The sequence below is a fragment of the Squalius cephalus genome, assembly GCF_949319135.1.
Source record: "Squalius cephalus genome assembly, chromosome: 1".
NCBI lineage: Eukaryota > Metazoa > Chordata > Actinopteri > Cypriniformes > Leuciscidae > Squalius > Squalius cephalus.
Window position 1 is genome coordinate 40293332 of NC_137122.1, and position 27605 is coordinate 40320936.

The following is a 27605-nucleotide window of genomic DNA, read 5'->3' on the forward strand; positions in this document are numbered from 1 at the left end:
TCTCTCCTCTCTCTCCTCTCTCTCTCTCTCTCTCTCTCTCTCTCTAATCAACATAAGATTGAAGAATCTATAAAATGTCTTTCCTTTTTTCAACCGCACCAGTGAAGCCAGCTAAGTTTCCTAAATGTTCTGAAAGAGTGCTACCAGTATATTTCTTGAAGGTTATGGGTCTTACATGTATTTTCTACAGTGTCTGATTTGGCCAAAAGGCTTTTCTTCGATCAACTGTCTTTCTCAACTATTTAGTATTTACCTTTGCCTGTTATCTTTTGACTTTCAAAAAAACACTTATAAAATACTTTCTCCCTGCTGCTTTTTTTACAGTGCTTTTGGTTCTTCCTCATTCCACAATACTTCTTTGAACCTTTGTCCACTTTCTTTTTGCTTCTTGCCACCTATTCATCCCCTTTCCCCACTCATGACCCATTTTCTCTTTCCTCAACAGTCAGCAGAGGGTTAACTCTGAAGCCAAGTGGAACAGCTTTTTTCATAACGAGGACAGGCAGAAAGGCAGTGGATAGAGAGTGAGGCGGTAAAAAGCTGAACCTTTGAGGCACTGCGGAAAACACTGTATGATCCAAAAGCCTTACTGTATCACCATGAATTTCTTGGTGCAGACATAATAATTTATAAACCTCACAGTCTTTAGTAGTTAAAGCTGGTGAAGAAAGACCTCAACATGCTATTGACTCAGATCTAGTGACCCAATGTTTTGCTGCTTTTGAAGACACTGCCTTCCTCACTGGCAAATATTACAGATGGATTTGTGCAACAAAAGAGATGTACAGTAGCATCCTCCATTTTAAAGTGCTTGTGTGTGAAACAGGCACTAGCCTGCTTGATTCATCTGTGCTTTCTTCTCTTTTTGAATTATTCAGTAATCCTTTCCCACACCGAGCCATCCTCTCTCCCTTCCTCCCACCTTCCTGTACACATAATGTTACTAAACACTGAGTTTAGAATGGCAAAATTAACTTTAATGATTCTTTGGGTTTGCACATGAAGGACCACAGCAAAGTTCATATGCTTTTAATTTAGGACTGTTTCAATGCCTGTTTATCATGTGGAATAGGTGTGTGCAGTCAATGGTGCACATGACAAGCATATACTGTACTTGGATTCCTGCATGCCATGTAAGAGAACTGTAGCAGCTGCTACGTTAAATACAAATCGTTCAAATGTATGGATCTTACCATCTGTGATGTAATAACATGTAATGTCGAAAAGATGAATGCCACGTTCCTGTACATGTAATGTTACTAAGAATTAAGTTTAGAATGACAAAATGAGCCTTTCTGTGTATTCCCTCATGGTAACTCCAACCATATGTCCATCCCTCTTTACATTCCCACAGTTCAACGTTCAGTTTCAATACCCTCTCCAAAATATTATGTGATGTTTCTAATATTGAAGAGGAAATGTACATCCTAAGGGCTTGTTCACACAGAACTGATTTTAACTTTTTAGAACGCCTTATGCGCGAGACGCTGCAAAAGACGCAAGCGCAGCGGTTATACATGTCCATCTAGCACGTGTTTACGTAGGTGTAAAGTCCAGGGGTCAGAAAGTAAAAGTCCTGCCATATGTTTATTCCACCCATGAACTCAGCCAGCTGGTTTTACTAATTAGTTGTATCTCCTGGCTGAAAAACGGTGCTAATTAGCAAATCCATGTGATTGGAACAAAATACTGAGGAGGACTTTTACTTTCTGAACCTGGACTTTACACCTCTGGAAAAATAATGGAAAAGTAGCGCATCGGAATGGAAAAACGCGTTCTGTGTGAACGGCGCCTAAAAGTGTAACATTTATCTCTTTCTACATGAAGGGCCAGCGACCTCACTAAGAGAACTTTAAATTTGAAACTGGTGATGTAGACAAGCTGCCAGTATTAGAATAGAATGAAATCGATCCAGAAAGTTTCAATTTAGCACAAAATTGTATATTTTACTACCTGTGGGCTGTTCCATAAAACAAGATGAGAGTAGAAGCCAGTTTAGTTAGTCAGACTTATTGTCTGTGGATTCTGTTTCATAAAGCAAACTTAAAATAGTTCAAACTCAGTTACTCTGGCAACTTATGCTGGGAAACTAACCTGGTCCAGGGCAGGCTAACTGTCAGGCTAATAAGCCTGAGTTGTTACACCGTTCCTCTAACACTGACAACCAGGAACACAATGATAATACCACTGACACTCTCCCATACCATTATTTGACTTTATTAACCACTTTTATCAGTCCAAAAATAAATATACAGTATACAGACAATCAACAAATTAGGCTACAATGATAAATGATACAATTTAGACCTACAAACGTTTTCAATTATATTGTAAATTAAATGTTTGTTAACGTTCTTTGTATATATATATATATATATATATACAGTGCTATGCATATGTTTAGACACCCATGCTAAAGTTGACTAAAAACAGGAATAAAAAATCATCTTTTGGAAATTGAACTTAATGACTTAATTAAAAAAATTAGGAAAAATCCAACCTTTAAGGACACCAATTTTCTTTGTGAATGAATAATGTATCGTAAATAAATAAATGTTCTTCCTTAAAATACAGGGTGCATAAGTCTGGACACCCCTATGTTAAATTCCCATAGAGGCAGGCAGATTTTTATTTTTAAAGGCCAGTTACTTCATGGATCCAGGATACTATGCATCCTGATAAAGTTCCCTTGGCCTTTGGAATTAAAATAGCCCCACATCATCACATAGCCTTCACCATACCTAGAGATTGGCATGGTTTTATTTCAGTTAGCCTAATAGCTGGTTTGATTTGCATTGAGAGATGATCTTATGGAAAGTACTCCATGCCAATCTCTAGCCTATACCAAAAATCATTTTTTATCTTTATTATATTTGGTTTCTTACTAATTTCTTCCCTGAATTATTTCTGTTCAAATTTTTTATTTTTTATTTTACATGAATAAAATGTGTAATGAGCTATAAGTTCACTGCAACTTATCCAGCATCCGAAAGATAAATGAATATAGTTAGAAGATATTTCTTTCCAACATTTACAGATGGAGAATATACCTGTGAAATGTAAGTTTTGCACTGAGGAAAAAAAACATGTCTCAAATATGTGCTGTTTGATGGTAGATCGATTTGATCCATCGACCTATGGGGCTACTTAAGAAATGCATGCACACGCAGTTATCTAGACTAGATAAACCTGGATTAAATTAGTTGGATTGCGTGACCTTCAATGACCTTTTATGAAACGGCTTTAGCCCAAATTTATTTGTTATGTTCATTCAAATCAGGTGTTGGAGTTTAATCCCCGCTTTTCTTATAGCGTCTTTTATGAAACAGCCCTCTGCTCTGTAACGTTGTTTGTAAGCTATCTCTTTTCAGTGTTCTTTGTCTATGTTTGCTGGAGACAGTATTATCAAAGACCGTTGGTGTTGATATAATATTCAATTACATAAACACAATGATATTTAGTCTTTTTGAATGTGGTTTGGAGGTGATCTTAGTGGGGGGTTTAAGTTTAAGAGCTTGGATGTTACGGACTAAGATGGTAAAGTCAGACTCATTAGAGCCACTGGTGTAAAACAACTTAATTATGAGGAACAGTTGTGTGATGAAACAAAAAGGGAGACAAGGAAGTGTTATATATCAGTCTCGAAGAAGAAGATGGGTTGAAAGAATCGGCTAGTAGAGATAATGGATGAGTAAGGAAAGATGTATGGGGAGTTTCAGAGACAAAGCACCTAGTGCTATAAAGCAAAGTAAATGGTAGGATTGATAAAAGCTTGATAACAACAATTGATGAAAATGGAGCAAGGATTTTGTAGATAGAAGTTAAAAGCATGATTAATTTAATGTTGAAGGAAGAACCATAGAGGGACTTCCTGAGAAATATTGCCCTAGTAGCAGGAAACATGAAAGGAAGTGATGGAGCTGTTGTAAAGACAAACGTTTGCAGTGGAGAAAGATTTGTATTGTGACAATAGCAGAGCATTGTTGAAGTTTGATTTGTTGTGAATCATCACAGTTTTGCAAACTGATATACAGTCCATGTCAAACAATTTTATAGTTGTCTTGTCACACATGTTGATTTTCAGTCATGAATCATGATCTTCTGATGTGCTATGAATCGGATCTCTCATGCATGTAATCACACCTTCACATGTGACAACACAAACTTCATGCTCATTTAACCGAGCTGAACATGGAGCCAGCCAATCACAGACATATGTGACCTTGTTTACACCTGGTATTGACAGCAGGGCTAGGCACATCTCAGACCTAAAGAATTGCCTCACTTTTTAGTTGATGAGTCGATGTGAGTGACAATTTAAATTGAAATAGATTCACCCATACAGGAAGCTGAATTGGAACGCCATGAAGTGGAATTTCAGTTCAAAGAAATGAATGGCATCCTGGATAGTTTTCTTTTTTTACCCTGATCTGTCTGTCTGTGAGGCTTTTAAAACCTTTGAAAGTTTTTGGGAAAAAAAAGTGAAGTCTTGTTACACCCATTGGGGTTATATGAATTTCAATCAATTTATTTTATTTAAATGTATTTCTGTTATTTATTTCAGTTTATTATTTCACCTTTATTAGAAGGGCACCAGCACCTTTTTCAAGAAGTATCCTCTCTATTTAAGGATTTTTAATATTGAAAATCTATCAAATTATAATCCAATTTTTTAAAATATATGAAACAATATATGTGGCATTTTTTGGTGCCCTTGAATATATTTTCTCTTCATTAATAATTAGGCAATCTGATCCAATCCGGGCATCGCTAATTACATAAAATGTATTATACATTTACATGCTTTATATATTTTTTTTATTTAATCTCTCCCCTACTTTCATGCCATTCTCAGCAACCGCTACAGTCTGTCAAAGACGTCTCCTCTTTGTCCTCAGCTAAGAGTCTACAACTCCTCACAACATCAAAGAAAGCTGGAGAGAAGGAGTGCAGGAAGGAGGGGTCTGCCTTGTATCTGGGTTCTGATGGAGAAGACAGCGGCGGAGAGGGGGAGGGGCAAAAGCAATTTGAGAGAGAGAGAGAGAGAGAAAGGCAGGTATGGAGGGAGGGAAACAAGAGGATGAGAGAGGAATGAAGCCAACCAACCAGCTGAAAGAGAACGAGCGATTGGGGCTGTTTGAACGTGGCAGGGAGAAAAGGAGGGAGGAGGGAGAGAGAGAGAGGTTGAGATCGATTGTCAGAACCGAGGAAATAGAAGTGTTACTATTGCACGGCCACTGGAGCGGTGTCTGCCCGCTGAGGATATGCATTGGCTCCCAGCGCTCACCGGCTCGCAGGACACACTCTAAAATGTAATTTCCAAAGGCCTAATTGTTGCCACGGTGATTTATTTTCCTCCATTTCATTTTTCTTTCTTTTTTTTTTGTTGCTTTATCTGCCTTCTCTATCTCCTCTCCTTCTCTTTTTGCCGTTGTTGTATTTTCCCCCCGTTTCTTTACCAGCTGCTGGATTTTCCCCTTCGTTTATAACTGCTGTCATTCTCTCCATTTACAAAGGAGGGATCTACAAATACAGGCAACCACAGTAAGACAGTAAGTGGGGCTTATTTCTATTCACGCCTGTGCCGGGGTGATGCATGGAACGGGAGACTGGTTAAAATGTGCAGAGGATGAGAGCTGAATGGATTCTGAAGAGGGTTTTAAGAGGAGCCATTCAAAGTTGAACCATTCAGATCTGGAAATATGAGCTTTTGGGAAACAGAGGCGACTTATGCATGTGCTGTATCTGCTGTAGGCAGTGAATGATGTGAGGACATCAGGCTAGGTTGGTGTTGCTCATTATCTGTATTTTGGCTGCAACGGCGTGTGTTTTCGTACAGGGGAATCTGATTCTCTATTAAAGAGACATGCTGAGGTTCGATTAAAACAGGAGGTGCATGATAATGGATCAGTAGGTAGTAAGTTTTTCTGGATATATATGTGAGTTGGTGTGGGAGAAAGAGCTTGGCACAGAAAGAGATCATCATAATGATAGAATTACAAGTGAATATAAATCAGTTCCTTGTGCAGAGTGTAATATGTTAGTTCTCCTCTGTATTTTAAAGGGAAAAGACTGATATGCAGTATGTCACTCCCTGAAACACACCCACCCACATACATTGGCATGCATGCAGACTTACTCACCCAGCAGGGCTAACGGACTGATCTGCAAGCATGGCAGCTCTCTCATGCGATTGCTGCTCTTAAATGCCACGTTAGTTTTCTTTTCTGTTCACTGCTTTTTGTCGTTCTTTCTTGTAAGCATATGCAATGCATGCAGAATTTGCTGTTAATGGGATAGTTCACCCAAAATGACATTTCGATAACACTTTACTTAAAGCCTTTATGTATAATGTATTATTATGTGTTATAATCCATTAAATCTTTTCATAAATAATTGTAACCAAAGTTAAGATGCATTATAATGTTTGGAGATTCCTGGTTACATCTAAAATTGGTTGTTTGTCATGTTTTTAGATCATTATGCTTTCTAAAGGTGTTACATACAGTACTATAATCTGTGGTTAGAATGATTCATGTGACCATACAACATTTTATAAGTTGCATTACAAAGCATAATTAATGCATTGAAATACTTTTATAATGCATTATATACGCTTTAAGTAAAGAAACTTCAATAGTCAGTTATTCACTCTCATGTCGTTTAATTTTTTTTCTGACTTTTCATTCTGTGAAGCATAAAAGGTGGAATATAGAATATTATGCCATCCACTCTTTTCCATGCAATTATACTGAACTGTAGCTCCAGAAAAGCCCCATAAGAGTATCATTAATGTGGTCCACACAACTAGTGCACTATAACCCAAGTCTTATGAAGCCACACAATAGCTTTCTGTGTCAGAACAGACCAAAATTTAGATCAGTATTCACTTTATTATTCACATTCAGCTAGGGTTTTCTGATACGCTTCAATGATTTATTAAAACTGATCTGACTCAACTTGTTCATGAATCCACAAACATGGCAAGGAGAGCTAGAGCAAATCTTCAGTGAATAACAGCTTAAATATATCTGTGTTTTCATCGCAAAGAGATATTGCATAACTTCAGATGATGCAGAATATTGCACACATTGTCATATGGACCACTTTTATGATGCTTTGAAACATTTTTAAAGCTTAAAATCTTCGGTGTTCATTAAGTGTAAGTGCATGGAAATGAAAATGGAAAACAGGTTATATGGAAATACTTGTTTGAAACAGTGTGAGATTTTGAGTGAACTTTCTTTTTTTTTTTTTTTTTTTTTTTCATTCATTGTTTATTTGGTACATGCCATTTATCTAAGATTAATATTTAATATAAAAAGTTGTGAATATACAGTAAGTGTTCCAGGTACGTTCAGGCGATTTCCTTAATCACAGTTTCTGCTACAGATTGTTCTCCGCCCACAGACACAAACTGGTGCTCAGACAACCCACTGAATGCCCCTCAAGTAGTTAGCAAACTCCTCATCTCTTAGGCTAGAAGTGGCACACAAGAAAACATTCTATCCTCTGCACAGATGTGAAGCGATCTTGAGGCAGCAGCAGTGTGTCTACGTGTGTCATTGCTCAGGGAGTGTGTGTGGATTTGGTTTGGGACTCTCCCCTGCCATTATCTGCTGAATCTATTATTAGAAGCCTTTATTTCTTGTGTTTATCCTCCTCTGATACACTGTCTGCACAGAAGAGGGAAATTGTTGCAGGTCTTTACGGTCACCCGTAATTACATGATGTATGTATTTCTAGTTATTGAGAGAGAGAACATGGGGGAGGGGAACATAATATGTAATGAAGCCAAAGACAAAAGAACCTCTGTTTAATTAGCTCTACCAGCTGAAATGAAGAACATGAGTTTTTTATGCTGAGTATAAAGGCAATAATTAGACAATTGCCCCCCCCCCCCCCCTTATTTTCCAGTAAAATAATCAAATATTCTTAAAACTAATAAGACTTGTTCTTCAGAGTATGTTTTAAAGGACTACATTTGGTAAGATTTATGCTTAAAACTACAAATAATCTTCCAATAATTAAGAAAAAAATTAAGAAAATTATTATTTTTTATTTTATTTTTTTGTAGTGGAGAAAATGGAGGGAAAATTATGTATTGTAAAGATAATTTCCTCACAAATATAATATGAAATTAAATTGATGCGTAACAGCATAAAAAAACTATTAATTTGCAAATGGGCTGAGAAACAAAAGCTCTCAAATATGTTTTCCTGGCACAGATATTGGGGCAGAATGGTGTTGCCAACATAGCTTGTAATAAAACATCTCTTCCTCAGTCACACGTTGTCACAACTGTCACACGCTCTCTTTTCCCACACTCTCTCTCTTTCTCTCTCTCTGTCTCTCTGTCTCTCCGTCTTCCCCAAACACACACATACACGTACACACAGAGTCTCTCCGGTGTAGTGTGAGTGTGTTCGCTTCAGGGGGGGGGGGGGGGGGGGGCTGGAATGAGATAGGATGACAGAGTGGATAATCAGACAAAGGCACACAAAGGGAGTTAAAATTAGCCACATTGAACAGGCCATTGATAAATTGGGAAACTAGAACGGCACTGACACCCTTCTGCTCAATGCTCCGGAAAACCCAGCCTCTCCCTTCATCTGCATTGCCCTCTCCATATCATGCATACACATGAACGTGTCCAGAGTATGTATATATATATACACACACACACACACACACACACATACACATACACAAAAAAAGAAAACTCCTATGCTCACCAAGGGTGCATTTATTTGATTAAAAATACAGTAAAAACTGTAATATTGTAAAATATTATTACAATTTAAAATAACTATTTTCTGTTTTTAAAAAATGTATTGTATTCCCCTTTTTTATGGAATATTGCAGTATTTATTATAAATTATTTATCCATGCACATCATTATTTTCGTTTATTCCTGTGCCCTCATAATCTTTCATCAAAATAACTTCCTCTCCTTCTTTCTGATGACGTGATTTTTGGTGCGAAAGCAATCTGGCACTCACATGAGATCACAGCAATAGCAAACCACGATCCAATTAAAAACGGCCTTCGTTTTTTCTTGTTTGAGAAGTTCACTCAGATATGCGTCACAATAGGGAAGAAAAGACGATCGGAAACTTCCATTTCATGACTTTAAAATATAAATGAATTGTAACATTGTAAACATTTTTACTGTACTTTTGAACAATTTAAATGAAGTATTGTTGAATAAAAGGGATACTTGTACTGCTGGTGTGTGAGAGTACCGCCGCAAGTATACAATCGACCCTCCTGAATCGTCCCTAATGTGTAGAGTGAAAGTATTTCGTTCCAATTACTTCGTGTTTGTGTGTATTGCCTCTTCCATGTCTTCATTTAGAGATGTGTGAGAACCACTGCTCTCTTTGTAGTTCAAACACTTCTCTCTCATTTTGCTTAGCACAAAGATCTCCTGCCATGCATCCTCACACTTTTAACCGTAAATGAGCAGAAATTTTCTCATCTTAACATAGAAACTGCTCAAACCATTTTAACAGGCTAAGATAAATGATCACACACTTGCGTAAATTATACTGAAGGTGTGGACAACTTGACAACAACACAGGACAATTGTGATGAATGTCTGATGTTCTTCTCATGCTGTCCTATAAAATGAGTAGATAAAAACATGCAATCGGTTAATGTCATTCTTTAATAAGTGTTTTCTAATGACACGTTTGCCTGCATGTCTAAGCTGATGAGTCTAGGCAGTGGGCGCTACCTTGCCAGCTTATGTTTGTTCTCCATTCCATCCTGTCTTTTTTGCTATTCCTGACCACTCCTCCTCCTCCTAGTCTTCACTTTGTGCACTTTTAATTCTCTCGTCCCCTGTACAGCGAGTGAGTTTTTCTTGCCCTTTCCTCCTCTTCTCCCTCCCTGTGTGTTTGTCCATCAGTTGAAGATGGTGAAATCTCTCCCTCCTCTAATATTTGCTGTAGAGGCTCTTGGGGGGGATAGTTCAAGCTTTCAGGATTTAGCCCAGTCTTTTTACGCACTTCCACTCACGTTTTTCCTCCCTCTCTCATTCTGCTCGCGGTAAAGGACTGATCTGGGACAGACAGTCTCCCTTGCGCTCTGGCCTACTTCAGCTCTGTCCTTTCTCTCTCACCTGCCCAAACTCTCTCCTCTTTCCTTCTTTCCATCTGTTTCTCCTTCTTTTGCCCTGAGTGTGTCTCTCTTTGGTGAACGGGCTGATGACTATTGTTTTGGGAAGTTACTTGTAAAACTAACGCATGCCAATATTACATTGCATTATTGTGTTTGTGTAACTTTCTATCACTGACAGCTGACTTAAACTCTTCCTCCACCAAAGTATAAGTGCTTTACTTGGCTTACAGGTGTGTGTGTGTGTGTGTGTGTGTTCATCCCTGAACATTTTGTATCACATACAGGCTATAGACCTTATGCACCAGAGAAACAAGGGCGCCGCCATCTTTGGAAAATTGTCTTTTAACTTCCGTTTTGCGGTCGCTCTGTATATTTATATGGCATTTCTGTCCAGGAGTAATTAGCTTTTTAAGTGGATTTACTTAATGTAAAGTTAACGAAAGTTATCATGAGGACTGTAATGTTTAAAGCAGATGACTTAACAAATGTAAATCGACCGGGAAGATTTTAAAACGAGCCGTTCATTAATAAACACGCAAAACGCTGTGAAAATACAGACCGGAAGTCAAAAGACAATGAGCGCAGCGCTGAAAAGGGGCGGAGCTACATAAGGTCTATACTGCGAAAAGTGCACACTGATTGTCACGAAAAAGGCAAGGTTTTTGCCGGTCGTACCTGTGGGCTCAAGGACAGAGTAGATCCACCGGTGCTCTGAGGTTATTTTGTCTACTGCAAATAAAAAGTACAAGATTTGACTAAAGCACAGCGTTTTGAAGGTTTTAAAAACAAATCTCACTGTGGACTGAAAGTGTGCACCTTAAATGTATTTACCTTCATGTCATTTTAAACCTCTATGGCTTTATTTATTCTGTCTGTTTTTTATATGGGGTCCAATGTTGTTTGGAACTTTTTTTAAATATCATCTTTTGTGTTCTTCAGAATAAAGAAAGCCATACAGGTTTGAAACCACATGAGGGTGAATAAATGATGACAGAAGTTTCATTTTTGGGTGAACTATAACTTTTTAATTTAAGATGATAAAAGGAAAGTTTTCAATTGTATGTGTGAGTAAATAAATTAAATATTCACAAAAGTAACACATTTATTTGAAATATAGTAACTCTGGTTTTATGGTGTTAAGTATCATGTATCATATTACTTTACCCTTTACATTACCTGGAAAAAGTGACCTGATTATGCATTTGTTATGTTTCATCAGAATATGATGACTTTTTTTTTTTTTGCTATCTTAACCAGCCAACTTCCTGGGTCAAACATCTTTACCAAAAACAAAAACAAAAAAAGAAGACCATTCTCGTTGACCAGGATGACTCGCAGGTAAATAGCATAACACTGCTGGTCCATCAGCTAATGAGCACCAAACCAGGACTATGCTGGTCTAAGCATGGTCTTTTCAGCAACAGAGTTTGATGTCGTTCAGATTGTCTAGTTTATGATTGCTGGAGCATGTGTCATGCTAGAGACAAGTGTCATGCACTCTGGTCTTTTCTGGCTATGAACTGGAGGACTTGAGTGGTCTGCCAAATCCCCCTTGCCCTGACAGAGCTGTTCCCCCTTGTGACCCAAACACAAGTCCTGCTGCTGAGATTGGTCTAGCGCTTTGGAAACTCGGGCACAGCCAGCATGTGATCATGTCTGCATCAGTGTGAGCACAGGGCATTGGGGTGTTTCTCACAACAGTGGTTGAGCATGTGCATGCACATAAGTGGAACACAATCCTTTTGTTGAATCTCAGAGGACAGCATTAAACTCTGTTCCCCTCTCTCTTTCTCTTCCCGACGCTCCCTCTCCATCTTCTCCCGTTGCTTCGCTGCAAATGCAAGAGATATATTGTTGCAGTAATGCAGCCGCATGCTGCCGTACCCCTTCCTTCCTTCCCGCTCGCTGCATGAGGATGAGCTCATTCATGCCAATTGATCTGAATGATTGGCCGGAGTCTCCTGCTCTTCTGTGGACCAGATCCCAGTGTATTAGAGCTAATTGCACCATTGAGAGGGAAAGAGGGATGCAGCAAAAGAGGGGGAGTGGGGCATGAATTTTCCCAGCAGTCACCAGTGCATCATCAAAGTACAGCTATTTTTAGACTCACAAGCAGTGGTGGTGAGCCAGTTGGCCCAGAACAGCAGTTTCTGCCGTGGCAGTGCATTACGCCCCATACTTTTCTATGGATGGTTTTGCTGCTTATGCACATTTATCAAGTGTTGATGTTAAGGTTCAGTTAGATGACTCTTAGGAGTATTTAATGCCCTATTCCAGGAGTATTCAAACTGAGGTCAGTAAGGGGGTTGCAAGGGAATCTAAATTTCAGCGTTGACTAAATAAATACATTTATATTACTGTTTTAAAGACAGAAATCATGAGATCATTCATGATCGACTTGATTTTATTGAGAGCCATAGTTTTATAATAATAGTATAATGTATAGCAGTGGTTCTCAACTAATTAAAAATCAGGATATTTCTTAATCACATTTTATTTTCTTTGAAAAACCAAGGTTCCTACTGTCATAATGTAGACTAATTTTAAAAGTGTAATTTCTATAGAAAACCCCTGTAAATTAATAAAATCTTAAAACGTAACTTTTAATATATGTATATATATATAATTACTATACTTTTTTCTACTTGTGCCAAACTCTAAAATATTTTATCAGGCAGAAATTGTGAGTAGAAAATATTTTTAAATAAACCTTATCCCTAATTCTTATCAAGTAAATCATGATCACTGGAAAATTCATTCAAATGAATTAAAATGAGGCTTGAAATACATTCAGCTGTTAAAACTTAACAGAAATTATGAGTGTTGGGCCTTCTAACATAGTTGTGGACAAAGGGTAGCCTTGGAGTCAAAAAGGTTGAGAAACACTGCTGAATAAATGTACCATCGCTGACTGACTTTATAATGCAGCGTCCAGTACTTTTATTCTCAGCAGCCTTCAAAGCTTTTTAAGGGTGCAAATATTTTACCAAATGCCCTATCTATTGTGCATAATACTATTCAGTCTCATCAGTAAACTATGTCAGGCAAATGGGCAAACGTGTTTTTTGTTACCTGCAATGGAGAATGAGCTATGGAAGTGTGTGTGGTTAAGAAGTGCTCATCTTCATTCAGAGGGATTATGCTACTGAGACGTGCTTAATGAAGACAGGAAACAATCCATTACTCATGAATACTTCGGCATAAAATCGCATTGTTGGCAAAATCATACAGTTGCACACAAAACCTGTATTGTATTAATCCTCCAATGCTTGCTCTTCTTCAGTAGTATAACACAGCTGACGCTTCTGATGAGAATACCAGTTAGCTGAAATGGCTATGGCTCACCGATGCAGATCCTCGAGACTGAATGCCATTAAGGCAAATGACGCCATCCGGTTTGTTTATTAGGAGCGTGTTTTAGAGTTGCACTGAACAGATTAACTCTGTGTGTGATCCACTGCATTAGCTGATGAATAGCTTGTTGAAGGGCAGTGATGCATGCCTGCTATCCTTCAGTTTCTGCTCATCTACTGCAGGTCTAATGGCCACATACTTCAGCTCACAGCTCTAGATCTCTATCTCAGCATGCTATGCTAAACTTTCTAATGTACCTCTCCATATGCTGACGGTTTTGGCTCAGTTTATCAGTGTCAGCTGCACACACCATCAATCAACCTTCAGCTTAGCTGCGCTGGCAGTGTCAGCTCAAGTCAACAACTAGATCAATAGGCTTTTAGAGCCACCCAACTCGTCAGTCATGTCCTTTTCTAGACTAATGCTGAACTGGGTTGACATGGTTATTGTGGAGTCGCAGGTTATCTTGTGTAATTAGTTACGTTTCTGAATGTTTATCTGTTATTTTACCTGTGATGCTGTTTTTTGTGCATTTTCTAGGCACTTAAAGTGATGGCTCACTAATTTTGTCACTTATTTTTGTTTTACTCACCCTTACTCATGCAGGTATGGTGCACTTTCTCCTGTGGAGAACAAAAGAAGATATTTTAAATATATAATTTATTATACAATATTTTTTATTTTTGTTGGGGATAGTTCACCCAAAAAGAAAGGTATCAGAATATCTTCTTCCATGTTTAGCAGAAGAAAGAAAGTCATATAGGTTTGGAAAAACATTAGGTTTAGTAAAATATGACAGAATTTTCATTTTTGGGCAAACTATCCCTTGAAATGTACAACAAATATTTATGTACTCGCTCATAACTTTGTATATTTGGTATCACCATAGCTTAATTAGCCAAGTTTTAGATAAGTGTTTTTCCAGGACCATGGAAACCTGCTTTTTGTGTTTTTTTAGCAAAGAATACAAGGATAGACTTCTTGTGTTGGCATATGTGGGGGTTTTGTATTTGAGAAATAGAAGAGGAGAGAATGACAAAAACAGAGTCAGAACAGTTCTTCTTTCACCAAAACAGGTGCGTGTTCAAGCCTAAAGCTATTAGCCTGAAGAGATGAGCAATATGTGGCAGCATAAATTATAAGAAAACAAGCATCCATCTGTGCACTTGCATCAAGTTTTTAACAATCACTGTTGGTTTGAGTTATATTTTACACGTCTTTTTAAGAACAAGTGGCGGTGACCGACCTGTTATCTGCGGATTTATTACATATGGCACAAATGTCAACCATCAGTTGTAATAATGACCATAATAGACGTTCTCTGTCAGGATGTATATTATTATGTGGCTCTCTGGAATACTTGATCCTAATTGGTCACTCACAACAAACAGCTGTTAGGTATTTCAAATTATTCACCATTATCTATTCACCGCTCATCCGAGTAAAACCGGCACTTGTTTGCTCTTTCTCGTTTCATACAAATGCAACCCCTGCCATCTTGCATCTCCGTTATCGATTGTAGTGAAAATTACCAAAGACTTCCGTATTAATATTACTGTAATATTGCTGTGGACTGCTCAGCGTCAGGTTACTTTTTACTCTTCAAAAGATTCTGAAATTACAAGCTCTAGTGCCTTTTCAGGTTCAAGATATTTTAAGCAGTCATTTTGGCATTTATGTAGTTAGTCACTTTTCTTTTCAAATCATCCTTTGTTTTTGTTGTTCATATTGTTGTCATGTTTTGTGCCTCCATCGAAAACATCGAGATTTTAATCTCAAGAGACTAACCAGAAACAAATCGTAATATTTCACAAAAAAAGGCCAAAAAGATATATTACTGTAATACAGTCTCATAGTGTAGCATTGGGACAGTGTGTCCTCAGGTGTGTCAGAGCAGTTATATTGCCCTCACTATGTGCTCGGTCATCCGTTCATCCCATTTATAAGAGATTATGGTGAATGAGCCAGACCCTCATCCACATCAGGATGCCTGTGTTGATCCTCTTCTAAAGCCTGTGCTGAGCTGCAGGCCTTATTCAGAAAGCTGTGGGTGGGTCAACCAGGCAGTCAGGCATCTGGAGGTGGACCCGTTCAGCTTGCGTTGATGGATTCAGGATAGATTGGTGTGATTGGCTGGAGTGGCTGTGCACATTAATAATGGAGGCGCTGCTGGTTGTATTTATAGTAACAGCGGAGGGTGGCGGCGCTGTGAATGTGGAATGATATATGACAGAACCTCCCTAACCCCTCAGCCACCCTCCTGCTTGCTTGCGAGGCCGGTTTGGGAGTGGATGCCAATTGCCATGACTAACAGCTGTAGAAATAGAGGGCGATATGGGTACTGGAGACGTGCATGTTCACTGGCAGACTTTGATGCACACAAACAAACAAACTTGCTGCTTTCAGTGCTCCATTTACCTGAAAACATATTTTCCTTTCGCTTGTCTAAACCTCTCCAAACAGTTAAAGGAATATTTTGGGGTTCAATACAAAGTTCAAGTAACAGCACTTGGCATAATGTTGATATACCAAATTAATTGAAACTTGTTAGCCATATTTTATATATATATATAAAAAATATGACTAACAAGTTTATATATTTATAATGTATATATATATATGTATATATATCTGGCTTCTTGCTTCCTTTCAACGCAAGGTCAATGTTGTTGGCTCTTCATACTCCATCCAGTTGGGTGATCTTATGTCATTCAGGGCTTCTCCAGAGCTTCTGTAATTATGAAAGAGGACTGCATAATGATGGCTGTAATGATCACATTAACATTTGAATGCAGAAAGCCATCACACTAGACAGGATTGATTTCGTTCACATCCCTCAAAGGCATTATTGCCAGATTACTGCTTTATTTTCAAATCAGCTATGGACCATTGAATGCCTAATTGATCACAGTCTTAGAGATTAGAGCGACGAATGAGAATCATTTAAGTTGTGTCTCCATCAAAAGAGTTTATTGGAAAGTGATTTTATAGAATCAATAACATGAATTATAAAGTTAGACTAAATATGTTGAAAATAATATTAAGAAGATTATACTGTGACATTTTTTCTCGTACTGTGCATATGCACCTCCTCAAAATCATGCCTTCTCACATCGTAATTGAGTAAAAATTCCTCCCATTCTTGTGAAATTTGACAAAGATTGCAGATGTTTCTTTAAGCATTACTCTAGATGTATTCAAATACCGCTGTCATGAAATCACGCTTTATCATTTCAGTCATACACATCGTTTCCTCAAGCATATTGCGCGGCTTTGCGTGACTGCCGTAGATTTGGAGTCAAGTGGAAGCTGGAGGAATGTTAAGTGTCTTTTCTGTTCTTTTTATTGCTTTGAATAATTTAAAATGCAAACACAATTAGGAGATGAGGTGCGTACATGTATTGTTGAAGCCGAGGGGCCTGGAGGAGAGGGAGGGGGAGAGAAGTGCTGTTTGAAGTGTTGCCATATTGATTGGCCTATATAGAATAGATTAGAACGATATAAAGACTATTCCTCATGTTGGTTTTCACCTTTCATCCACAGTTTGAATGCACAAAGTCAAATTTAATCTTCGGCTTCTTGACGCTCTTCTCTCTGTTTTCCATCTAACTCTCTCCTCTAAAATTAATTAGAAAATCAAGGTTTCTGTCGTTACCTATCAGAGGCAGAAGCTTTTAGAGGCAGTAGTGTATGTTAATGAATAATGCAATTAATGCACCTAAAAAACATGTAGTTGAGATAAAAGCCACTCTCATCTATCGTTATGTTTTCATAGATGCTAAGCTAATGACTTTTGAATGCATTTGTGCAATGAAGGGTTTGAAATATCTCTTTAAAATAAAGGTTCATAAGGTCAAAAATGGGGGTTTTCACAGTGATGCCATAGTTTTTTCTTAGTGATAAGAACATTCTAAAAATCTAAAGAACCCCCCTTTTTTTACCATAAATAAACTTTTTTGAAATGCAAAGGTTCAATGGATGTTAAAAGTTCTTCATGGAACCATAAATCCAGATAAAGAAACTTCTTTAAGAGTGTGGAACTTTGCAGTTCTTTACAGTGGAAAAAGATTGTTCTTCACACTAAGAAATGGTTCTTTTAAGAACTGTTCACTAAAAGGTTGTTTGGGGAACCCAAAATGGTTCTTCTATGCCGTCGTTGTGAAACCCCCCCTTTGGGACCTTTATTTAATTTTTTAAAAATGTTTTATTAAAGCAACACTAAAGATTATTTTTTACCTAAAAATAATGTTTCCAAAATCGTTTCAGTGGTTCTTCAAGTCGTAACAGGGTGAAAGGCATTTCTGCATTCGCTTTGCGGCCCTATATCTGCTATAACCACACTATGCAAGTTTGCCAGATTGGGACGCGTTTCTGTAGTTCGAATGAGACATAGGAAACTACAAATTTGACTTGCTTTACGGCAAGCGTTACAATAGTCATTATTTTGTTTTTGTAGGCTGCGGTATAGGCTAAATAATTAAAGGGGGGGTGAAATGCTCATTTTCACTCAATCTCCTGTTAATCTTGAGTACCTATAGAGTAGTATTGCATCCTTCATATCTCCAAAAAGTCTTTAGTTTTATTATATTTATAAAAGAAAGATAGGCTGTACCGAGTCTTTCCGGAAAAAAACGAGCGGTTGGAGGAGTTCCTTAAAGGAGAACTCGGCAACTCTAGCGAACTCTAGTCACTTCTTCGCTGATTTTCCCTTTTGTTGTCGCATGTTTTCCCCACGAGCTCCCCCTACAGCTGTGGGGGGGCGTATATTTCACAACACGGACGTAAAAAACTCACTTGCGGCAGCCTCCTCCCCTTCTCTACCGCTGCTCATGTGCGTTTGTTATGATCGGAGCAAGCCAACTGTATAGTGTGGAGCTATGTCTACCGAGGTGGGTAATCTGGTAATACATCATACATGCGTGTGTGTTTATGTCGAATTGCCGTAAAGCAATTCGTGTTTGGCGCTCGCGCTCGTTCTCGTTCTCGCTTCTCACGAGACTTCCAATTTCTGTCTTACCGGGACGGCAGTCCCCAAGTTGCAAGGTTGGTTTTCCACCTGGGAATGCTGGGGGGAGCAGGGAAAGTCATCAATATCACCAGAATAGGTTGTTTAACCATCCAAATGATTTCTAGACAGTTTTATTAAGTTAAAAAAGTTACCAAGTTCTCCTTTAAGCATTAGACGATCTGCAAATCCGTCGATCTGGGCTTTGTTTATAAAACAATCATCGTCGAAATGCAGGGAACAAACAGTCTACACAACTCCGTTTATGCTCAGGAAAAACAAACTCCATCCACTGGTGCCTTAACGCCGGGTTCTTTGGGAATCTGTGCAGGGTTGTCTTGCCCTGGCAACCAAAAACACACTTCTTTGGTGACATTGGCTTCCCAAAAGCCGGGCAGGGCGCTTTGATGGGCGTACTGCTTTCGCTCTCTTGCTCTGGTCTACGAGTGCGCGCGCGCCCGCGATCTTACCGGAGAAGTGCCCTTAGGACCCATATAAGGAAATTCCGTTACATCTGACGTCACACATACCCATACTCGAAAAAAACTTTCCGAAACTTGTGACAAACCGGAAGGACAATTTTTGGCACAGAAATACTCCTTCAAACGTACAATTTAATTTTTGAAACTTTGTCCATGTTTAGCATGGGAATCCAACTCTTTAACAGTGTAAAAAACTCAGTATGCATGAAATAGCATTTCACCCCCCCTTTAACGACAGCGGTAATGGACAATTCCGCTTCCAACCTGTAGGGGGACCGAAGAGGAAAAGTTATTTGGTGTTGCTTTAACTAATAAATGTGCTATGGCATTCACAGTATACATATAACAGTGGGAAATCTAACCGTGAGAACATGCCATCTGTCAGATTTATTTTATTTAGTTTTTACGTGCCATTGATGTTTTATGGTGGTCATGCCACTCTAAGGGCTGGCAGGAATATTTATTATTGATTATGTTGAAGGCGGTTAGGGAGCTGCCCACAGAACTGAGCACACTCCATTAAATACCAAGCAGCTTCATTTTCTCAGGAAGAGTGCTCTGATATCCGTGACATCAGCACCACATGTTGCAATATTGACATTGCTAAAAGGAGCTTTCTAAATGTCAGGCCGCTATCATTTACACAAGTAGATGACACTTCTTGACAGTAGTTTATGCTCAGATGGTGCTACAGAAAAGAAAGCTGACAAATGACAAAATGCACAATATTACAAAATAATATTGAATTGAATAGTGGAAGAACAAGCGTTGGAGGGTGCAATGAAAATACACTGTACAGGGCACAGTAGTAGCTCGTATAATAGCTGACATGTCCTTTCTGTCACTCATATTGTCAGTTTCCCAAATGGGGTGGATTTAAATTGAAGGTTAAGATTTTGATACTGCAACTCAAATCCCAGTGATAAAGATGTTGCGTCACTGGTTGATTTGGAGGCCTTTATTAGAGACTTAAAGCAACAGCTGCTGGTGGAATGGCAACGGGCACCGGAAGTAAACCATAAACTGCCCTAGCCAAAGAACGCAAAATTCACTAAGGAACAATAATGAGGACGAAGTAATGGATCATTTAATCATTTATCAAAATACAGAAAGAAAATGTCATTTAAAAACCCAAGAAAAGGGTTGCTTTTTGCATTAAATTAAATACAGATACAATTAAAATACCACATAACCATAAAATATTACATTTACTAATCTAATCTGTCACGTTTTAATAACTTCAGCAAATCAGCTGTCCTCCCGTAGTAGACGGTTACAGAACGCCACGAAGTAGGCCTAGCAGTTAAAGTCGCGCATGCGCAATAGAACGCCAGAACTCCATTGCCGTTCCACCCACAACTGATGCTTAAAGTCACTATTATTAGAAATTAGAAACATTGTGTGTGTGTGTGTGTGTGTGTGTGTGTGTGTGTGTGTGTGTGTGTGTGTGTGTGTGTGTGTGTGTGTGTGTGTGTGTGTGTGTGTGTTGAAGCACAAAAAAAGTTCAGAGAAAAGAGATGCTTAGAAATCATGTTTTATATAAAAATAAAACGGCACCAAAATATTTGCGTTTTTATTTTTATCTTAAATGTTATAGGAATAAACCTTAAATTAACACCAAATTTAAGTTGTCAATATTTATATTAAAAGTAAGCTATGTAATTTTCGGCATTGTAGCGATTAAAATTCAAAACTAAGCATTTTGCGGAAGAACATTGTTTGTGCTGTAGCAAATTAGCTCTAAAGAAATATTAATAATCAATCATAACTTGTTATAATTGATTATGAATATTTGGATCAGTTAATAGAATTAACTTAGTCAAATTAATATTACAATCAATTAACCTGTTTGTACCGTGAACACTCAGTGTTAATTGTTTATTAATTCTAAGAAATGTACATTTCCGGGGTATGGGAAATGTTTTTTCTTACTGTACAGTGCTACTAAGAGCAAGTAGTCAAAATCTGCATGATTAGGGACTCCAGTATATATGAGCTTGAAACACGGACAACTTTTCATGTGACTAGACTAGACTAAACTAGACTAAACACTTAAACTACTCTAACATACATACACATACATGCATACAGTTTACCAAGGGAAAGAGAGCTGAAGCAGAATACAGGAAAGCAAGAAGTTATAGCATTGTTTGAAATTCAGCAGATCAACAGCCTTGAGCAAACCATCAGTTTAGTTCTAACACGCCCTTCTTTAAAAGGGGTGAGGATACTTAATGTATCAAATAATGAGACTAAGTTTGATACTTGCATGTCTCGCCCACTTGAATTAAACTGTTGTTTGTTAACATTGGTTATTGCACTGTGAACTAACATGAACAAACAATGGCTGTATTTATATTAACTAATATAAACAAAGATTAATAAATACTGTAACAAATGTATTGCTCATTGTTAGTTATACATTAACTAGTGTTAACTAATGAACCTTATTGTAATGTGTTACCGATAATGCTTTACAGTGAACTCTGTTAGAGAGCTACTTGAGGCAATTATCTGTTTAATAAAATACCTTACTCACCTGTTGAGCTATAAACACGGCATCACTGTGTCACCTTTACAACATTTCAAATCCTTCCGTTCTCCCCATCTCCAAAAAGCCAAGCCAATGTTGGTTTGAGATTTAGCTGCTCCATGTCAGCCTTTCTCACTCATTGTGACAACTAACCTCTGCCACTCCCACACCATACTGTAAATGCTTCAAAGTACCCAAAGCAACTTTTCTCTATTTACGGACATGACGAGACACAAACAGGTGAGTGACGTTTGTACACAATTTCCCGTAAAACCATTCCCCGTTCTAAAATATAAACACTTATAATAGGCTTAACATAGTGAATCAGGGTAGGACAAAAACACATTTTGGAACAAGGATAGATGATGTATTGACTCGCTATTTAAATTTTGTTAATTTTAAATTAAAAGTTACATCGCGTACCTTTAAATTATTATTTTAATAATATATATTAAATGAAATGAAAATCAATTCATTTAAATTTTACAGTGTATGCATTCAACACTACAATTTGTGTAAAATTTGAGAAAATAAGATATTATTTATATCTCTTAAGTTACAACCATGCTGTAGAAATGTTTTGTTTGTTTTTTTTATGTGGGAAAATAATGTGCTTACAGGGTTGCATGCCAATACTGTGTAATATTATGCATATTTATATTGTATGTATAATGTATGTATATTTTTTACTACAAGGAATGGAATATTAAAGGGGTCATAGACTGAGAATTCAAATGTTCCTTGATCCTTTGACAGTTAAGAGTTCGTTATAGGCTACTATAAAAATACCCTGTAAGTTTAAATAATCAAAACTTTCTTGTTATTCCAAAAACTGCTTTTATTGAAACCAAGGCCAGCAAACGACAGGATCTAAAAAGTGGAAACTTGTGACGTCACAGGGCACCTTTGGCCCCGCCCACTGGAGCGATAGTGATCAGTGACATGAGAACGAGAGAAGATCGATACAGGATAAATACCATTACCTTCCAAATGATCCTAATGCTTGGATAGTGGGTTATTCTTCACAACAGTGTGAATGTCTCAGCAGTGCATTATTTGTTTGTATTCGGGGTATTTCACTGTGGATTATTTGGTAAATTGCAAAGGCTTTGCAAACAGACTTTTACGATATGGATCTGCCAGCAACGCCACAAACATGTAAGTAGTCATGTTTATTCGAATGCCTGATCTGTGATCAGTGATTTCAGATGTAATTATTCTAGTTCAGACAGATTATCTCTCAAAATATCGTTCAATACTGTTTGCATCAGTAAATCAAGCCAGCAACTAAACAATCAACTTCACGTCGTTTCTCTTAGTAGGATGAAAATAATCTTATTTAAACTGTGATTAAATTATATAAAGAAAGCGATCAAAGATCAAAGCGAGTTGATCTGGACACTTGCCAAAACTCGTTTAAATCAATCATCACAAAATCATGACGCTGTCAGCACAATGTACAGTAAAACGAAGCTCTTGTATTTACATCGTGTTTGCATTGTTATTTGGTGAAAGCCAGAGGTGTAAAGTCCAGGCTCAGAAAGTAAAAGTCCTCCTCAGTAGCTATTGTTCCAATCACCTGGATTTGCTAATTAGCACCGTTTTTCAGCCAGGAGATAGAACTAATTAGTGAAATCAGCTGGCTGAGTTCATGGGTGGAATAAATATATGGCAGGACTTTTACTTTCTGACCCCTGTACTTTACACCTCTGGTGAAAGCATTCATGAGAGTGCCTAAATTGCGTTGCAATGATAAGATCTTTTCATATGTGATCAACAGACTGTCTGTCATCTGCTCAATGCTCATCACTGCAACCTTTCATGTGATGGGAATAGAACATTATGATCAATACTTTTCACAATTCCTTAATCTCGATAGCTTTAATAGTAAAAACGTAATAAAAGTTTTAGAGAGAGTTCCACATGTAATACTAGCTATTTCATATGCAAACATGTCAGCCAATCACAGCAGTGGGCGTTTACACTGAAGTCTCACACAGTCACGCCCCTTAAAACAGAGCGTTCTAATCAGAGGCTAAAATCAGACTTGGAAAAATGCCTTTTTATTTATAAATTATGAACATTTTTGATGTTAAAACCATACTAACATTATAAGGGCACCCCAGGAAACATTATAAAATAATAAAATAATCCAGTCTATGACCCCTTTAATTAAGTTGATTAATGTCAAAATTATGAAAATATATGATTTGTTGTATTATGCAGTCATCAATTACATTATTCCAAAGGTGGGACAGGCCAAAATAGTTGTTTAAAACTATAGCTACTTTTCATGCTACTCATATTGGATAATAGGATAATATCTAACATATCTAATAGTTCTCACAACAACAAACATGATTTGTACACAAAAAGTTACACCAAAAAGAAGTGTTTTAATGGGAAGTGTCGTAATCTTTCCCATATATCACTACTCGGTTTGGCCTGTGTTTGTGGAATTGAATTTTGACATATGAAGTGCGTCTGTGAATTGCACTTTTGCGGAGGAAGAGAGAAGCGTGTACTTGCTTGAGTGCGAGCTCCACTGATCCAGCTTCTTCCCGCCCTCCCTCGCAGCCATCTCTATGAAACACACACACGGAGAGATTGTAATCCAGTGTTTGCCCATTCAAAACCCTCTGACGGCTGAATCATTGCAAAATATGTCCATCACAAAACGCCAAGTCAGCTTGGCTTGTACCTGAGGGAGCCGTGGCAAAACAGCAGTGTGGCCTGTCAGGAAACTCTGTCAAACACCATCAGTTGGAGGAAGCCCTCAGGCCATGGTGATGACACATCGCCACACAGCACTGTCTCAACCAGCTTTATTTGACATGTTAATACAGCTGTGATTTACCCAAGAACGGCATCATATTTTTGTGGAAGATTCATTTGTGGCAAAATCTGTTTGGACTCCATTTATTCGGAATGGTGTGAGAAGTTGTGTTTTCCTTGCAAACCAATTGCAGTCTGAGAAGAATTTTCAGTTTCATTTTTAATACTTTCAAACTTACTCCGCCTCCAAGATGAAATAGCAAGGGATTTGTCTCTTCAGTTTAAAAAGCTATTGTATAGGGAGTCAGAAAAATGCACAACCACATCTTCAGCTTATAGTGTTGAAAGGATTTATGGGAAGCACCTTAATATTGCAGCAGCTTTGGTGAGTGAAGGATTTTGATCTTGATTCCACTTGTTTTTTCCTTTTTTTGTGTCTATTCTGAGATTTATCTTTCTCTTTGGTTTACTTCAGACTACATTCAATTATCTTTTTTTTCTGTACCTGTCTGAGCTTTCATTTGTAATATCCAAAACTATCCCTACACTAAAAAAAAAATTGTATTCACTTCGCAGTGTTGATTTATGTGTCTGAACCTTTTGTTAGCTTTTATGATAGCTTACATAGGATTTATTAAGTTGTTCCTAGTTGTATTATATAATCCGTGTCCATTAGTTCTGTTTTTAACACAAACCTCAGTGCATTAGCTCAGAAAACCTACACACTGACCACAACGGCTGAGTCAGTGAAGCACAGATCCAAAGCGTCCTGTTCTGTTAAAGTTCACTTGAGGGTGTCTTTTCAGACATGCAGGCAAGGAAAAAGAAAGGCCAAGAGAGTGTATTGGAAAATAAGAGGGGGCAGTTTGATTGCGTAACACAGTCGTGTCATTTAACAAGTTAGCTGTAATGCAGTTATTCTGTCTCTGCTTCACAAACCTAATTTATTTATGTATGGCACTCTCCACACTATGCATGGGAGAACATATGTAATGAGATTGGTTGTTGTACTATAGAGTGTGTCAACTGTGTTTTCCATACAATAACAATATTGGAACCCATTGGCTTTTATTATATATATATATACTAAATCAATACAGTATTTATTAATATTTTGAATTAGCTTTTTTATATATTCTAATTTTATTTGCATGTGCTTTTGTCATTTTTATTCTTTTTTTTTATTATTCTATATAGCTTTAATTTTAGTTAAAAATTATTAATTAACTTGTTAATATTTATTTATTTTTTATTTCAGATGCATTTCAATTACCGAAAACACTGGAAACTGGAGTTTTAGGCGAACTGTCCCTTTAAGACTACATTCTTGACTACATCTACATCTATCTTCTGCAGTATTATAAAAGACCAGGCTAAAAGCAGCATGGCATTAATGTCATCGTACTTTGTAGTGGGATGATCCGTCCTGCATTTGTGCCATCATGCATGGTGTCTCCAATCATTTTTAAGCATGAAGCACCCAAGCTTCGAGCCCACGCACTTTCTCCCCCTGCAGCGTTTCGCTCTAATGTGTGTAACCTCTTTATGTGCTTCCATTCAGGAATGTTTCAGGCAAGCTTTTTTCCCATTGAGATGTCTGTGCTCTTATCAGTCTAGCCAGAAAATGCAGGCTAGCGAGACATTGTTCGGCCTCTCTGAGGCGGTCTGGACTAGAGCTGTTTTCTTGTTATAACATTATCACTGCGCCTGTTGAGCCAGGTTTGTGCCCTGAGGAAATACAACGCTGTCATGTGCCCAATGGCTGGCTGATGAACAGGCCATGATGTGACATTACTGTCACAAGCAAGTAAAAGAAAGGTGGAAGTCGCTTGCCATTACTTTTGTTGTTTGCAAGACATTGTGACCTCTCCCCTCTCCATTTATTTCGTACATGCTCGCTCATTCTCTCACTCTGTCTCTTTGAAACATGCTCATAAATACTCTGTATGTGGGCCGCTGCTCTGTGTAAGAATATCACGCTCACTCTCCTTATAGAACCACAGGTCACTGGTGATTGATGTTGTGTGAAAAGAATATGAAATCACTCAGCTGTAATGTAGGCATGATGCTGAGCTGTTTCAAGAAGCTACTGGCCCTTGAAATGTTCTCCTTTCAAGCTCTTTTTCTTCTCTTTTTTTCTATCTGGTTGACACGCCGCAATTTCATACGCAAGAATGTTTTTAAGGGTGTGAGCTTATTCAAAACTGTGAGCAGATTCTGACTCAGAATAGTGTGCTTACTGTACAGAACAGTACAGTACAGAATGAAAATGTCTCGTTTTCAGTTCATAAGCTGGAATTTGAATTGATTTTGCCATGAATATCACAAGAAGTTGAATTGGAATTTGATTTGGAATGTCAAAAATAGGAATTTACTGAAGTAGGCTACACCAAATTAACCAACTAATGCATTCTGGGAAATTATGTGTTCTTCCACCCTGGTCTACAAAAATGACTATAATTAACTATAAACTACTTGTTCAAAATATTAGGGTCAGTACGTTTTTTTAACGTTTGATCAAATATACAGGAAACAGTAATATTGTGAAATATTATTTGAATTTAAAATAACTGTTTTAATCTTCAGTGACACATGATCCTTAATATGCTGATTTAGTGCTCGAAACAATTCTAATTATTATCAATGTTAAAAACAGTTGTGCTTTATCTATCTATCTATCTATCTATCTATCTATCTATCTATCTATCTATCTATCTATCTATCTATCTATCTATCTAGACATTCTCAATTAAGTTCTAAATGGTGCACAACCCTGGTATATTGACATTTAAGTTAAAAAAAAAATCTGTTAGAAATGTCAGAAGGAGCTGTTATGGTCAAGTGAGTAATATTCTCAAAATATTTTACAAATCTTGTAATATTTTCTAAACGTCTTTTGAAATTGCAGCCATTTTGGAGAAGACAGTCTGCGAGATCGGGATCTGAGATCTTAATTAGCCCCATGGTGGAGAGTTGTCGACTCAGAGGGGGAGCTTGATTTGTAGCTTCCCCTAAGGTGCGTCTATGTGGAAGTACAGCTGTTTTCAGCTCTCTAATGTGATTTCTGTTATATAACCAGACCAGAATCTTACAGAGTACACAGAAGAGATTTGAGATTTCGGCATCTTTTGCTGTGGGAATATTTTTTCTGATAGTTTCTATACAAATGTGACCTTGTATGGTGTCTTGTTTAACGGCAAAGAGATTATTTGATTTAATGACATAATTGGAAATTCCCAACACTTCAAAATAGGATAAAATGGCGGGGAAAAGAGCATCAGAAGTAGGTCACTGTTATTACCCATGTCATGAAATATGGTGCGTATTGATT

At 37.7% G+C, this 27605-nt stretch overlaps 1 protein-coding gene across 11 annotated transcripts in view; it reads left to right on the forward strand.

The window, feature by feature from the left end:
* shank1 (SH3 and multiple ankyrin repeat domains 1) overlaps positions 1-27605 on the forward strand; it is a 123135-nt gene that overhangs the window by 6129 nt on the left and 89401 nt on the right. The window contains exons 1-2 of one of the 11 annotated variants that reach the window (XM_079861242.1): positions 5086-5312; positions 5517-5552. The exons of 7 other annotated variants lie outside the window; for them this stretch is intronic. The gene's annotated coding sequence lies outside the window, so the exon portion shown is untranslated. Of the gene's footprint in view, positions 1-5085; positions 5313-5336; positions 5553-5681; positions 5785-27605 lie in introns of those variants that run through there. 3 more of the 11 variants (XM_079861243.1, XM_079861241.1, XM_079861234.1) reach the window with 3 other exon arrangements.